Source organism: Mirounga leonina, unplaced genomic scaffold, assembly GCF_011800145.1.
Source record: "Mirounga leonina isolate KUSES-001 unplaced genomic scaffold, KU_Mleo_1.0 Mir_168, whole genome shotgun sequence".
In the NCBI taxonomy this organism is placed as follows: Eukaryota; Metazoa; Chordata; class Mammalia; order Carnivora; family Phocidae; genus Mirounga; species Mirounga leonina.
This window is the reverse complement of record NW_023270426.1, coordinates 31,488,450-31,500,488: the sequence shown is the minus strand read 5'-3', so window position 1 is coordinate 31,500,488 and position 12,039 is coordinate 31,488,450. Positions and strand designations below refer to the sequence as shown.

Below are 12,039 nucleotides of genomic sequence, written 5' to 3'. Positions count from 1 at the left end.
CGCTTTTTTCCCCATTTTATCCCTACCTTCTGTTTAAGAGCATTTTAATGCAGGTCTTTCCATCTCTCATGAATAATTAAAATGAACTTCATATGTCATATAGTGCAGGGCCACCATACTTTTTCTTAAGGCACCAGATAGTAAATATTTTAGGTTTTGTGAGCCATTTGGTTAATTTGACAACTGTCCATCTGTGCTGTTGTACCAGGAAAAAACAGCCATAGACAATCCTTGAACAAATGGGTGTGGTTATGTTCCAGTAAAAGTTTATTAACAGAAACAGTGGCTGCTCCAGGGGTTGTAGTTTGCTGACCTTTGATGCGTGTATTAAGTTCTGCTCTATCTCTTAGTATTCTTAGAGTATATTTTTTTGTAAGGAAACTTCATATATTGACAGCTTTAGGTCTTTAGGTTGCCTTCTTATAATGCCCTTGTTAGGCTCCTTTCTATACCTGGAGCGTTATTAGGCATGAATGAAATAGAATGTTTGAAACCCAAAAGGTCCAACTCCTTTGGGTAGATGAGCAAATGGAGGTCCAGTAACATTAAATAAAGCCGCTAATGGGGCCTGGGTGGCTCAGTCAGTTAAGCGTCTGCCTTCGGCTCAGGTCATGATCCCAGGGTCCTGGGATCGAGCCCCGCATCGGGCTCCCTGCTTGGTGGGGAGTCTGCTTTTCACTCTCCCTCTGCACCTCCCCTAGCTCATGCTCACTCACTTGCTTTCTTTCTCTCTTTCTCAAGTAAATAAAATCTTTAAAAAAAATAAAAATAAATAAAGCTACTAATTAGTAGCAGAGCCAGTTCCCCATCTCATGTCTCAGAATTGTCAGCCTTACCTTTTCTGTATGATTGACGTTCTTATATTTTAAGATAGCTGTCACTTTACCTTAGTTATTCATCATCCAACAGGTACTTTGGGTAAAATATCCTTTGACTGTTCTTTATACATTATTCTCAGGCACTTTATTGTCCTTGTTGGTTCTCTTATAAGCTACACAGGCCTTGTAGTAGCCCCCAATTTTTGCATTTAGTGGAGATGAAAAAAACACTTTATTTAACTAAGAGTATACACTGTGCTGTGTGCATGAGATCTGGCCGTGAACTAGAAAGCTCTGGTTCTCATCTTCATGGAGCTTAGTCTAGCACAGAGGACTTAAAAAAGTGATGGCAGTGGAAAAGAACCTCCTTGTTGATAACGAGACCAGAGAATAGAGAGGCTGTTGAATGGCAAGCTTTGAGGTGGTCATAGGAGGACTGGTAGGGGTATAAAGTCTTAATGAATGAAGGAGAGAGAAATGGCTAATGCTATAGGCAATTGATGATGGAAGGTGGTATTGTTGATTTGAGTTTAGGTAAGCAAGCATTTTTTAAGAGGGCTAGGGGAAGAATCGTCCAGAAATGGCTTTGAGGAGTGATGAACTTACCAACACCAACACTGGGCTCTGAGGGTGTGGGATGTGGAGATCTCATTCTCTGCTCTCATAACACTACAATGTCCTAGGGAAAGATCTCAAATTTAATGACTAGGAGATGCAATAACTTTCAGTGAAGAGTTTGAAGACTCAGGGAAATATAGAGGACTATCCATGCCTGTGTCTCTAGTAACATGTCTCCTGCATCACCCAACAGAAAATAGGAAAACTCTAATGTTTTCTCTTGTCACGGTATTTAAGAAAGTCAGGTGATAAGGGCTTACCTAAACTCCAGAAAATATCATTATAAATGATTCTTTAAGAACATGGTTTCTTTACACATGTATTGTTTCTCTGGTTTGGGTACATATATTTTAGCTCAAAATTTTCTTGCAACAATATGTGTTACGAGAGATTTTTCTTTCTTACACGAGCCATTTGGACAAAATGTGAAATATAATTTATTTTTATTTTTTACTTTTTAAAAAGATTTTATTTATTTATTTGACAGAGAGAGACACAGCGAGAGAGGGAACACAAACAGGGGGAGTGGGAGAGGGAGAAGGAGAAGCAGGCTTCCTGCCAAGCAGGGAGCCCGATGCGGGGCTTGATCCCAGAACCCTGGGACCATGACCTGAGCCGAAGGTAGACACTTAACGACTGAGCCATCCAGGTGCCCCAAAATGTAATTTATTTTAAATGACATAAATGTGATTACATTTTCCACTCCATATATGTCCTATTATGTATGTCTTCCTAGTGTATCTATAAATTGGCCAACATGTACTGTAATACTCTGATGGTACTTTTGACTTAAGTACATGTAGGTTTTTTACCCATTACCCTTTAAAGTTTCTTCAGCCTCCCACATTTTCAGTGAGAAGATCTGTTGATTAGCTTTGGGGTTCTGAAATAAGAAGGAAAATCAAACCTAGAAATGAAATTTTAAGAAAACTTTGTATCTTCTGAGAAAAAATGGGATTTCCATTGGTGTTTCCAGAATGAGTTAGTTGTTGCCACAGTTCCAGAGCTTTGTAACGTTGATGCATAACTGGCTTTGCATTGCTGTTCTGTTGAGAAGCATAATTTCGTTGGATTCAGGCTTTCCTATTGCTTTTCTCTTGAATTTTTAAGTCAGGATGCCAAAAATGCAAAAACATTTCAGTCTAGACATTGTCTGTAATATATTAGGATTATAGTGTAATCTCCTTTAATTTATTTATCTCCACAGGCTGCCCCCTGTACGTTTATTTTAATTATGAAATTATAATGCTTGACATTGGAGAGAAAGGAACATAAGCACCCGGAATGAGTCATTTTCGTTGACTATAAATGAGTCAGAGTTACATCTGAGGGTGAGAGTACTCTCTCACAGTTTTGGCTTTTTCCCCATTCGTTTTCTTATTTTCTTCTATTCCTCTTTCTGCCCTTCCTGCATATGTGCACAGTCTTGTGCTCTTGTATCACTGATGTCAGAGGACTTTTACCAGGCTTCATTTGTGGCCCTGGGTCCTAAACATAGAAGTGAGAACATAAATGGACTATACTGGCATACCTATTAATTGTAATATCCAGAGAGCTCCTCTTCATTGTTTAAAATTAATACCTGGGAATTTACTATAAATGAAAAGGGGCTGTGTACTTGTAACTCTGGGACATCCAGCTGCCCTCGCTTATGCCATTGAGAATAGCATTACTTTGTGAAAAAAAATTACTAATGAGCCCAGGCAGTTCGGACCTGTAGCACTCTGCCCAGGTAAACATTCCCTTTAGAGACTCTTTAGACCAATGGCTCTCAAATATGAGTTGTTTGTTAGAATCACCTGGAGGGCTTGTGAAAACACAGATTTCAATGTTTCCTCCTCAGGTGTTTAATTCAGGAAGTGGGGGTGGGGGCTGAGAAGATGTATTTCTAACACACTCCCAGATGCTCCTGCCTCTGTGCTTGATCTCAGGACCGTACTTTGTGAACCAGTGCTTAAAATCCCCTGGATGATGGGAACAACCTCACATGACATCTGTTATCTTAGGATGTTTGGCAGGGTGAATTTAAGATTGTGCACAACTAGCTGTGTTACCGAATGACCTATCACCGCCACTAACTCAGGAGCCGAGCAGGTGGGCCCTGGTGGTCCTGGGGCCAATTGCTCTGTGCCAGGGAACCCCAAGGAGGCTGGACAAATCGGAAGCACAGCTCCTGGCTGGGTTTGCCAACACTGTTGTGGAACAAACTCAGATAAACTGGTTGTAAGAGAAGTCAGTAACTCAAGAGAAGATGGTTTGGAAAAGAGAAAGGGAGAAATGTAGGGTGCTGCCAGCAAGGAACTTGGTGGCAGGCTCAAGCTTTAACCACTGACTTCTCCACCAGCAAGATGGACACCTACTGTGTTACAGGGAGAGGTTGGGGTGGAGTACATGCAAGAGAGCAGGCGGGAGTGCGTGATCATGGGTGGGAGTCACTATGTGTTCAGCCCACGATCACGGGCAGGGAAGGGGACATGTGGGATGTGGTCGTCTAGGCATTCCATTGCTATCCGGGCTTTTCTGGTCTGGCAGTTGGGATGTTCAGGTCTTCGCAAAATGTCTTTGTCAATGCCTCGAGAAAGTTTGATAAGAAATAAGCACAATGGGTTTTCATTGGAGCATCAGTTAAGCAGTCTTGCCTGTTTCTGGTTTTAACTGTTGGGGTCTATAGTTGAGCAAGACAGCTCGCTAAGAGCTGCTCTGTTTGTGATACTACAATATAGAAACTTTTGTCTTCTCTAAGAAATTTACTTTTTTATTTTTTCTGGCTTTTATTTAAATTACATTTGCTTAAGGATAGACTCAGCGTTTCTGATCAGTTCTGAGCGATTGGTCTTTGGCTGTATAAATCAGATATTCAATATAAAGTTACTTCTTTTGGACTACGGCAGCTTTGTATTATTTAGATAATTAATTGTGATATGTTTGGTTGAATGTGAGAAATAATTTTCCTTTTGTCTTTTTTTAATGCAACCCCTATGCAGGTAAATAAAACTGAGTTTTGAGGGAGTGCCTTCTATACTAGTGAAAACCCATTATAATTAGACTGACTAGCTGTGGGATTAAGTACCTGGCAAAACGTGAGAATCACAGCTTCAGCCTATCCATGAAGTTATGAAATTCAACTACTATCTATTGCTGTTAAGTCCTAGTCGCGGTGGGAGTGCCTCCCAAAGTGTACATGGTGCTCACTGCACCAGGGGTGAGACATGTTGGGAGACTGTGTGTGTGACAGATACATGCCTTGAAGGAGTGAGGATGAAACCCTGAAACCAGAGGGTGTTAATACTGCTTCTAGGAGAGGAGGCATTTTGGAGGAAGAGTATGGTTCGAATGTGTGAGTTAGGATGGGGTGTGTGTCAGGGCTCAGCGAGCAGTAGCACAGGCAGGCAGCTGGGCTGGAGGCTGAGGGGGTACAGGCAATGTTTTACTAGATTTAGCTTCAGTAGAAGCAGTGTCACTTTCAGGGTTTTGTTGGCCACTTGTTTGTTATTTCTAAGACAATCTGGGGCATTTAAGGCTGAAGAAACTTCTTTGTTTAGAAATAAAAGCGAAGTTGCCCCATGTAATACCTAAATAGCTGTACACATTCTTACGCATACTTTTGATTTAGCCTGTGTTGCATTTATACGTTCCATATAATTTTGTTTTTTTTTTTTTTAAGATTTTATTTATTTATTTGAGACCGAGAGAATGAGAAACAGAGCATGAGAGGGAAGAGGGTCAGAGGGAGAAGCAGACTCCCTGCCGAGCAGGGAGCCCGATGCGGGACTCGATCCCGGGACTCCAGGATCATGACCTGAGCCGAAGGCAGTCGCTTAACCAACTGAGCCACCCAGGCGCCCCATATAATTTTGTTTTAATGTGGAATAAAAGCAAAAGATTTTTTTCTCCCTTGAGATTTGACGTGGTGCCTGATTGTCTTTCCTGAATGCAGAATGAGTTGACATGTGGCTTTATTTTGGTCGAGGTGCACACTTGCAAAGACAAGATCCTTTCTTTACTTTCAGTGACTTCCTGCCACTATCTATTGGTAAATATATGTATATCATAATTTATTTTAAAAACAACCAACCTTCCCCCACCCCAGCCCCAACTAATTACACTCTAAGTTTAGACATTCGGCATATCATGCCATCCCACAGCAGTGCTGTGCATTAAATGTTAATAGGCTACTAAATCACATGAACACGTCATCAGCTGATTATTTCGTATTGATGCTTTGTACCTTCACCTTAGAACTCTTGAATTCCCCATTGCCAGCTCTGAAATATGAAAAAAAAAAAGTTGCGTAGATACATTAGTACTTTTTCCAGATAAAAATATAATGGATGGAGGGGTGGGCCCCTGGGTGGCTCACTCAGTTGGGTGTGTGCCTTTGGCTCAGGTCATGATCCCAGGGTGCTGGGATCGAGGCCCACATTGGGCTCCCTGCTCATCAGGGAGCCTGCTGCTCCCTCTGCCTCTCCCCCTTACTTGGGCTTTCTTTCTCTCTCTCTCAAATAAATAAATAAAATCTTAAAAAAATATATAATCGAGTGGTGTAAAGCCTGGGGTTTCTGTTCAGAATAAATGTGAACAGCATGCATTCAGTATTTTCGTTTAATTAGAAAATAAATATTTTTCTTGAGAGGTAGAATGTGCGTTGAATTTGTGAAAAGTAAAACCTGATGTATGGATTGTGTTGGTTCCTTATTCAGAGATCATTGAAATCTGTCTTTGTGTGTTTCTTTGTGTGTTTCATACTCACAACCCTGAGATCAAGAGTCGCACCCCACCTGCTGGGCCAGCCAGGTGCCCGTGAGAATACTTCTAAAACTTTGTTTTTTATTTACAACAGAGTGTATCTGTTCCTTTATCATTATGGATATCATTTGTTCCACTAATCTGACTGCCTTTGATCATAATGTAAAAAAGGTTTCTGGACATTTTACACACATTATTGAAATGCTTGCCACATGTATTGGGAAGAGGCCTTAGGTAGTGCGGGTTTAAGCTGACACACATTGATACTGCTCACAGTTTCTTACAGAAGGGTGAAAAGAGCAGGGGTATTAGACTGGACTTTATAATTCTCCTGAACTGTGATGATAAAGTCAGAATTTGTAACCACTGTAAGGGGAAAACACATCAGAGGTAAGATGTTAAAATCAGATAACTTATGTGGCTTGCTGTGATTATTGGCATAGGCTTAGCTAAGTTTAGCATTTAATTATATGCTAACATTATTATGCAAAGGTAACATACATCCTTAGTTTTATTTTATACATTATTTATAGCTGTCAAAACACAGGATAGTTAAAGGTCTACTTCTTGTGGAGCCACTGAAGTGATACCCTATTGTTGGTGCGGTGTCAGGGGAGTGGGGGGTGGGGGGGGGGAAGGAGCAGAGGTGCATTTGTTTGTGACATTGAAAATATGAAAAGTGTAAGAATTTTACATTTTCTGGGATAACTACATAAAAATTCATTTATCATTAAGACATTAGATTCTGTTTGAGCTTAAAAAATGTATTGAGCACCTCCTGTATGCTCGATTAAATGGTGGTGGGTGTTAGGGATGCAAGATGAATTAAGATGGATCTCAGGGAGGTTGGAAGTTTACCAGCAATTTTTCTCTTGATTTGCTGTACCTTCTGAATTTTTCTGATGAACGTATCTTATGTATAATCGTACAGACTTGGACTGATGTCTTGAGCCTCGTCGTTCCTGACCCCGCTGGTAAAGAGTTAATGGTGATTTCATGATCTGCATCAGGGTAGGAAGTGGAGTGGACTGGCCAGATTGAGTAGGCTTTCTTGGCTTTCATGTTGTCTTTTTGGGAGAGGGCTAAAAGTAGAGATCTGGCAGTCTTGCCTCTGGCTAGCATTCCTGCCCCTTAAAAAAACACCTTAGAAAGCGATTTAGAACTTTGTCTTCCTTCTGACTCACTCTGAAATCTTTTACCTTTTAGCAAGGTAGTTTTCCTTGTTCAGTGTGTTTTTAAAAGGAGGTGGGGGCGGTAGGAGGTAGGGTGTTTACTAGTTGCCAGCATAGGAATGCCTCAGAGTTAAGTCCCTTGTGTAATCTACCAATTGCCCTTTGTTTACTTTTTAACTCTTCGATAATGCCATGTTGGTGATTTGGAGTCTTTCTGCACCAAATAATCAGTTTTTCCCTCATGCTGTAGGAAACCTGTGACCTCTCTTCTCCTGATTAGTGTTTTGTCTGTTTTACCCTTCTGTCAGTAACCTTTGTCACTCCCTGACCTCTGCTCATCTGTCAGAGACACAGAGTTCCACTGCTCAGGGTGTAGAACCTTTATTCCCCAGTCATCTGATTTTCAAGGCACACCCAGTTTTACTTTCCTTTATCTCCCGAGTTATCAACTTCTCCTTTTTAGATTCCTCCTTTTCATATGAGTTTCCCATAAACAGACAGGCTTTTCTTTTATTCATTTATTTTTAAAATTTTTAAAAGTGGATTGGTAGTGAACCCAGCAGGAGAGAACACACATCTTTGCTGGAAGAACTCTTTTTAAACCAAGACCTCTAAGATTACCCACAGATAGAGTGTCAAGGACATGAGTTCATATTCTCCTGCGAATGAACATACATAGAAACAAGCTACCCTAAGTGAGAGTTAGGAGATAACAACAAACTACATAAGGTCTCACAGATTGCAGATAGTAGAGTTACCATATAGAATATAAAAATCAGTATATCTACTGTGTAGAAATAGAGACCGAGAATATAATGAAGGATGAACAGGATCAAAATTAACCATAGATTGGAAAAAGGACCAAAGAGATCTTTTATAAATGATACATACGTAGTAATTTAAATTAAAAAAAAATAGACTGATAAAGGACTTTAGACACTGAAAGTGAGAGCTGAAATGGAAGGTAGACAAAGATTTAAAGTACAAAAGAAAGGTTAAGAGATAGATAAGGATGAAAATGTTAAACATGTTGAATCTGAATCTCAGAAAAAGAGAGTAGGATGGAGGATACATAACAGTCAAAGTTGTGATGGCTGAGACCTGTTCAAAATTGGTGAAGTATATAAATGGGAAGCCAACGAATACTAAATCAGATAAATAAAGAGACATGCCTACTAGATACATGATCGTGAGACTGGAGAACATTGCAGACCTTGGTGGAGGAGGGGGAGGGTAATTACAGAGAAGGGACAGGTAACCTAGAAAGGAATGGCAGACAAATGGCTTCTATTTTAATAGCAAATGTAGAAGCCAGAAGATAGTCAAATGATACCCTCAAAGTGATGAGAAAAAAAAGGATTAACCTACAATTCTATATTCAGGAAAACCATCATTCAAGAATGAATGCAAAGTAGATATTTCAAACTAAAAGAATAGCTAAAGGGGTAACTGTTTTGTGCCTTTTAACTCTGGGGAGTGGGGAGGAGGAAAGAAAATCAGAGGGCAGGGCAAGAGCAGTGAGATTTTTAGGAGGTTGTGATTTAACCTCACCACGAGCCCCCAAATACTTAGTAAATGCCATTTAAAAAATTAAGAAAGACGGGGCGCCTGGGTGGCTCAGTCGTTAAGCATCTGCCTTCCGCTCAGGTCATGATCCCAGGGTCCTGGGATCGAGCCCCGCATCGGGCTCCCTGCTCAGCAGAAAGCCTGCTTCTCCCTCTCCCACTCCCCCTGCTTGTGTTCCCTCTCTCACTGGGTCTCTCTGTGTCAAATAAATTAAAAAAAAAAAAAAAAAATTAAGAAAGACTTTGTGAGTTGCTTTCTTCTGATGACTGATAAAGGTTAGATTTGGCTGTCTTTGCAGTTTGTAAGGCTGAATGTAGATGTTGGAAAACGGAGATGGAAGAATGATGGATTGAGGAGTGGGAACGCATGGGCACTGGCGGGGGCGGGGTGAAGGCTGTGACATTAGGGTGCAGGCCGAGTAGCTCTCCCAGGAGAAGGGGAGGTCCTGGCTGGCAAATAAAACAAAAATCTTAAATCTACCACTTGGAGAAGAATGCTGTGCACAGTGGGTTACATTGTCAGACTCGCCTATTGCTCAGTGTCATAGGTCATGCCTGAGTTAGTGAAATAGCTGCATTTCGGAATATATTTGATCTCTGTAAATATTCTTTCTGGAAAGACTTTCCTAAGCTTTGATGGGAAGCTGCTGCAAATTGTTTATCTACAGTCATGAGAGGGCCTCTTCTGAAGTGAGGTGGTGGTCTAGGATTGGGTTGAAATCTAAGAACGGGGTGACATTCTGAGCCCAGGGCCAAAATCGTAAGTACTTCAGTGAGGTTACTGTGATGAAAACAATCTGCATTTTGACTACCTTTGGGATTGTATTTTACTTTTACTATTACTGTGTTTTAAAGAATTTAAGTAATCTCTACACCCAACGTGGGGCTTGAATTTATAACCCCTCGATCAAGTCACATGCTCCACCGACTGAGCCAGCCAGGCACTCCTACTTTTGGGATTTTTATCAAACTACTCATACAATTATTTGTTCATTTGTGAGTTTCAGACATAATAAAGAGCTGTATCTCGTAGAGATTCCAATAAAGATATGTGTATGGAATATGAAAATAACATGAAGTTGTATTTTGGTGTTTTATTCTGTTTTAATAGTGGTAAAAGTCCATATTAGCATGATTTGTTTGATCACTTACTGTGATCAGACTTAGAGACTTAAAGAGTGAGGTCAGATAGAGTTCTCCCTTTATGTGTTTTAATCCCTGTTTGAAGTCAGAGGTTATTTGGCTGATTCTATACTGAATAGAATACCTCTTTATGTATTTGGAATACAAAACCGAAACCATTTTGTTTTTACCTAGTGAAATCAGCCTGTGACTGAATCAGACTGTGTAAGACTGTTGGGTAGGTTTGGAATTTACAGTTTTGTCGCACAATGTACAGTGACTAGTCTGAAGACGAAGTCTCGGTGAGACTTTGAACTTGCTCGGCTTTGAGAACATTTCCTTGATCGTGGTCATGTGGGCTTGATGGTATTCGACAGTTCTTGAAATTGGCTTTTATTAACTTGTAGGTTCTTCAGTATAACTTGCTGAAACATAAAAATGTGTAGAACTCTGCTCTAATTATCTAATTTAAAGGAAGGACTTGTACCGATCTGTTCTCCACAGCCAAACAGTTGGTGAGGCTAAAAGTGATTTCTTTTTCTTGTTTTACATAGATTAAATCCACAGTAATTATCAAGTTCAATGATGTAATTCCTAGCTGGTACTAGACGTGAGAATATTCATTTTCTTAGAGATGTATCTGATTATGAAAAAGACTCCTAATTCTTGCTAGATCATCATCGGTACAATGCTTAAAAAAATCTCCACTCCCACCTCCTCTCAGTTGCCAAACATACACAGATGACTTTCTTTTTCTTTCTTTTTTTTTTTTTTTAAGATTTTATTTATTTATTTGAGAGAGAGAATGAGACAGAGAGCATGAGAGAGGGGAGGGTCAGAGGGAGAAGCAGACCCCTTGCCGAGCAGGGAGCCCGATGCGGGACTCGATCCCGGGACTCCAGGATCATGACCTGAGCCGAAGGCAGTCGCTTAACCGACTGAGCCACCCAGGTGCCCCTGTTCTTATCTATTCTTTTTTTTTTTTTTTGAGAGAGAGAGGATGAGACAGAGAGAGAGGATGAGAGAGAGAGAGAGCATGAGAGGGGGGAGGGTCAGAGGGAGAAGCAGGCTCCCCACTGAGCAGGGAACCCGCTTAACCGACTGAGCCACCCAGGCGCCCCACAGATGACTTTCTGATCTGTGTTTTAATTTCACCTCTCTGAATCCAGGTAACCAAATTCCTTTTGAATCAAGCAGGGGGTAATAAGTAAAATACTTAGAAGCCTGCCCTTCTGAGTTTTGTTCATATTCATGGGCAGGAGAAGCATTCTCATTATTTGCTTGATGCATCCTTTGCATGGAGTTACTATTACTGGATCGAATGTTCTTGCCTTTTCTGCTCCGACGGCCAGCACTCTGTAAGCAGAACCCAGATCATGGATGTTAGTAAGCTTCTCCCTTTTCCAGAAGGGGCCATAAAATTAAGTTTTGCAAGCATTCTGTCATTTTGGGTGGGAAGATGATACTCACATGTTGATAGAATATAATACTGAAAAGTGTGGATTCATCTGGTACGGACTCTCAGTGCAGTTTTAAAAGAAATGTCAAACAAAAACCCTTTCATCTGGTGGGAAATCTAAGGCAGGATGTGTGCCCGTTTAAAAGGCTAAAATACCACTTCTAACTTTTTAAAGTCGATTTTCTTTTTGAAGAAGTAGTTGACTTCTGAGTGTTCTAAAGGGGGTATTACTAGCACTCCGGGGCAAGCCTTGCGGGCAGAAAATAAAACTGAAATCCTGGTCCTTTAAGTTCGCGCGTCATGAAGTCCGACCATTTATATACCGGTGGGTTGTGGCTTGCCGAGCATTACTTCAAGAAATGGCCGTGGCACGTTTGTTCCCTGCGGGAAGCCTCAGTCATAGGCACCCCTTCCCCACTCCTGTACTTCGTCAAGGTGAGGGCGGAGAGGGTCTGCTCCGAGGCAGTAAGATTTAGGACATCAAGGCGATTGTCCGCCTCTAGAAAAGAAAAGTGACCTTTGTCTTCTTTCTCTTCTAG

At 40.9% G+C, this 12,039-nt stretch overlaps 1 protein-coding gene across 9 annotated transcripts in view; it reads left to right on the top strand.

Moving 5' to 3' along the window:
- PLPP1 (phospholipid phosphatase 1) overlaps window positions 1-12,039 on the top strand; it is a 100,802-nt gene that overhangs the window by 75,965 nt on the left and 12,798 nt on the right. The window lies entirely within an intron of this gene.